At 40.3% G+C, this 4,649-nt stretch overlaps 1 pseudogene; it reads left to right on the plus strand.

The window, feature by feature from the left end:
• Positions 1-3,956: 3,956 nt before the first annotated feature.
• On the plus strand, positions 3,957-4,649 carry LOC129070934 (GTP-binding nuclear protein Ran-like; annotated as a pseudogene).

The raw sequence follows: 4,649 nt of genomic DNA on the forward strand, positions 1-4,649 counted from the left end.
CCACCTTCATTTGTTCTAGATATAGATTTTCTCCAGAAGGCTGGCCTCTTCCTCCTTCAAGAGACACATCCATGCTCCCTGTCACTCTCTAGTAGAAGAGATTTGAGGGGTGGGTAGACCCAACCAGTAGGATATCCATGCCTTTTGTACTCGTGGATATCACTCTAGACAGAACTCATGAGCACACACAGGAAGGCAGGACAGAGCTGGTCACTTCAGCAGAGGAGAACATAGAATAAGTCATAAACTTTAGAGTCGGATATATATGAGGTCATTTACGGTCCCACTATGCATTCGGTCTTGGACTGTGAACAATGATTTCCCATCTTTGAGCCTAAGTTTCCGAACTGGAAGAATAAAGAAAATAGTTACTCCCACCCAGCCTACTCTGAGGGTTGCTAGAGTAGTTATCTTCAAGTTTACTTACATCATAGGGACTTCACTAGCAGGTGGCTGATTCCCAGATGAAGGGCAGAACGGTACATTTCCCGAGGGCCCTGCCCACTGGACCACGGCTGCCGTCAAGGTTATGGGTGATCATAAGCCATGTTTCACCTGAGGAAAAGCTCATTACTATGCAGGGAAGGATGTGACAGAGCTTAGGATGAAAGGATCTCTTTGAACAGCTAGGTAGATGTTTAAAGGCTCCTGGTAGAACTCACTGTGCTTTCTCCTCAGTAATCACCTTGATCACTGCCTTGAAAACATCTTAGAGCTATGAGCACTGTAATTATGGATGAGGAGTGTAATCTTAGTGCTACAGCCTGAAACTTGACCCTCTCGTCCTCTTGTTTTATATCCAATCCTTCTTCATCCCATGCTTGAACTTAGGTGGAAAATAACCTTCCCTGCCTTGGGGTTTGAGGGAGAAAAGGGACCTTCGTTGTATGAGAGCCCACAATGGGCCAAGCACATTGATACACAATCTCATTACACAGAAGCAGTATACGTTACAATGACATGACCAAATGTGAGGAAACTGGAGCAAAATACATTAGGTTCTTCCCACTTTTTCTTACCATGTGGTCTCTACCGAAATTTCCTCATTGGTGAGACAGATATAATCACATACCTACCTCCTAGGAGAAGTCTAAAAATTAAAATATGTAAGGCACATAAAACATCACAATCTCTGGAACCCATGAAACTGTAAGACATGTAGGCTTGGTAAGGTATAAGTTATTCCCATTTAAAATACAAGTATAAAAACTCTGGAGAAGGGGATCTTGCATAAACCAAATCATTTATCAAAGGCAATTCTGCCTGCTTCCAAGGCCATAATGTCTCTAACCCACGTCATCCTAATCCTGAAGAGATCTTCAAAGCTGACTTCTACCTCTTTAGTTTGTCATTTTACATAGCCATATAGTACTCAAAAATGGGCTCTGCAAACAATGCAGAATAATCTGGATTCTAGACGGAAAAGAGAGGGAGAAGGAGACAAAGTTTATTTAAAGAAATAATAGCTAAGAGCTTCCCAAACCTGAGAAGAGACTTGGACAACCAAGTTCATGGAGCTAGTGATCACCCTATTATCTCCATGGAAAAAGACCTTCCACAAAATACATTATAATAAAGTGTTAGACATAGTAAGAGATTAACAATAATTGCTAATAATAAAATAGAATAATTATAGCATTATATTGTAAGAAAAGTATGTGAATGTGATAAAAAGAAAGAATCCTAAAGGCAGCCAGGAGGAAGAAAGGGTATTACAAGGGAACCCTCATTAGGCTACCAGCAGATTTCTTAGCACAAACCCTACAGGCTAGCAGAGGGTGGAATGACATAGTCAGCGTTGAAAAATAAAAATTACCAGCCATAAATACTCTATCCAGCTAACTTATCCTTCAGGCATAAAGGAGAAATAAAGACTTTCCCACAGAAACAAAAGCTGAGGCATCCCCAATAGACCTGTCTTGCAAGGAATGCTGATAGTAGTTCTTCAAGCTGAAATGAAAAGACACTAAATGCAACATGAAAATATATGAAAATATGCAACACAGTGCTAAAGGTAAAAATATATAGTCAAATTTAGAAAACTAATTCTATAATAGGATGGTATATTAACCACTTAACTATAGGATAAGGGTTAAAGGAAAAGAGTATTAAAAATAACTTCAATTCCTATCATTTGTTAATGAATGCAGCATAAAAGGAGGAAAGTTGTGACGTTAAAAACATGAAAGGTGAGGATTAAAAAGGGTGGAGCTGTTATAGGCAAACAAAGATAAATTGCTATCAACATAAAATGGACTATTTTGTTTATGAGATATTTTATGTAAGCCCTGTGGTAACCACAAAGCAAAAATCTAACGTAGATTTACAAAAGATTTTTTTAAAGGGAAACAGAGCATATTGCCAAGAAATCACCAATTTACAAAAGTAGGGAAAAAGAACCAAAAAATCAACCAATAAGATGGCAGTAGTAAGTCCTTACATTATAATAACTCCTCTAAATGTAAATGGATTGAATTCACCAAAGGCAAAGAGTGGCTGGATAGATTTTTGAAAAACAGACTTGTCAGAGAGGGCTAAATTGGGAAGATGTTTCAAGAATACAAACTTACGCCCTGACCAGTGTGTCTCAGTTGGTTGGGCATCATCCTTCAAAGAAAAAGGTCACCGGTTTGATTCCTAGTCAGGGCACATGCCCAGGCTGTGCATTCAGTTCCCAGTCAGGGTGCGTAAGAAAGGCAACTGATCCATGTGTCTCTCACACATCGATGTTTCTCTCCCTCTTTTTCTCCCTCCCTTCCAGTCTCTCTAAAAATAAATAAAATATTTTTTAAAAAATGAATACAAACTTACTAATACAACTAACTAGTAGATAAATAAACCCTTGATATCTAACACTCAGTATTGTGATCATGGACAACAACATTGTTTTGTAGACCTCGAATGTGTTAACAGACTACATCTTAATTATTCCCACCAGGAAAGAGGGATGATAATTAGGTCATGTGACAGAGCTGCTAGTTAATGCTACGACAATTATATTACAGTATTGGAATGTATCAATCAACATGTTGTATACCTTAAACATATACAGTGCTACATGTCCAATATGTTTCAATTTAAAAAACAGTTAAAAATAAACCATCCAATTAGAAGGTAAGCAAAGACATGAGCTTTTTCACTAAAGAGAATATTTTGATGGCAAATAAGTACATGAAAACATATTCTACAGCAATAGCAAATAGAGAAATGCAAATTAAGACCACGGTGACATATTCCACCTATCAAAACAGCAAAGATGAAACACAGCAAAGGCCTGGAGTACTGGCGAGGAAGAGGAAAACCTCAATCTTTCATACGGGGTTGCTAACAATTTAAAATGGTACAGCCACTCTGGAAAATAGTTTGATAGTTTCCCAAAACAATAAAATGTACATTTATTATACCACCCAGAAATCATCCTCCTGAGCATTTACCTGAAAAATGAAGACATGTTCACCCACAAAAAAATCTGTCCATTATTATTCACAGCAGTTTTATGTGTAATAATTAAAAACAGGACATAGCCAAGATCTCCTATAACAGTTCAGTGTTTAAACAATGTACATACATGCCAAGAATACTACTCAGTAAAAAAAGTTAACACATCCTGCCTTAGTTTTACCTATTTACTTATACACATTTGTCCCCTCACTGGCGTGTTTTGTGCTGTGTGGCAAACTCCTGGTCATTCTTCAAGGCTCAACTCAAATCTAACTTCCATGTGAAACTTTCACTTTTCTTTTCAGCCTAAAGCTGCTTCTGACTGTAATTCCATGGTTTTTGGTATATATTTTCATTTGTAGAAATTATAAGACATTTACTATTTTATGGTTTATATTTCCCTCTAACTAGGCCTGAGGGCTAGGACTATCTGATTCATCTTTGTTTTCCCCATAGCAAATAACCCAGCTCTTGACATATTAGGGGCAGACAATAAACACTAATAAAATAAACGAATGAAGTCAGTTGGGCCAGGAGACGCTTCTGGAAGTCACAGCACCGTGGCCGCCCAAGGAGAACTCCAAGTTCAGTTCACACTCGTGCTGGTTGGTGACGGTGGGACTGGGGAAACCGCATTCATGAAAACGCCATCTGACGGGTGAATTTGAGAAGTGTGCAGCCGCCCTGGGCGTGGAAGTCCACCCAGGGTGTTCCACAGCCACGGAGGGCCCGTCAAGTTCAATGTGTGGGACGCGGCGAGCCAGGAGAAGTCCGGCGGCCTGCGACGGCTAGACAATCCAAGCCCAGTGTGCCATTATAATGGCTGATGTCTCTTCAAGGGCTACTTTCAAGAATGGGCCTAACTGCCACAGAGGTCTGGTGCGAGGGTGTGAAAACATCCCATTGTGTTGTGTGGCAACGAAGTGGATATTCAGAACAGGAAAGTTAACGGCAAAGGCGATTCTCTTCCACCAAAAGGAGAATCTGCAGTATTATGACATTTCTGCCCAAACTAACTACAACTTTGAAAAGCCTTCCTCTGACTTGCTAGAAAACGAACTGGAGACCCTAACTTGGAGTTTGTCGCCGTGCCTGCTCCTGCCCCACCGGAGGTGGTCATGGACCCGGCGTTGGCAGCGCAGTGTGAGCGGGACCCCGACATCGCTCAGACCAGCCCTCCCCCGGATGAAGGCCATGACGGCCTGTGA

The sequence above is a fragment of the Pteronotus mesoamericanus genome, unplaced genomic scaffold (assembly GCF_021234165.1).
Source record: "Pteronotus mesoamericanus isolate MK-2021 breed Mesoamerican mustached bat unplaced genomic scaffold, CSHL_Meso_final contig_25, whole genome shotgun sequence".
Classification (NCBI taxonomy): domain Eukaryota; kingdom Metazoa; phylum Chordata; class Mammalia; order Chiroptera; family Mormoopidae; genus Pteronotus; species Pteronotus mesoamericanus.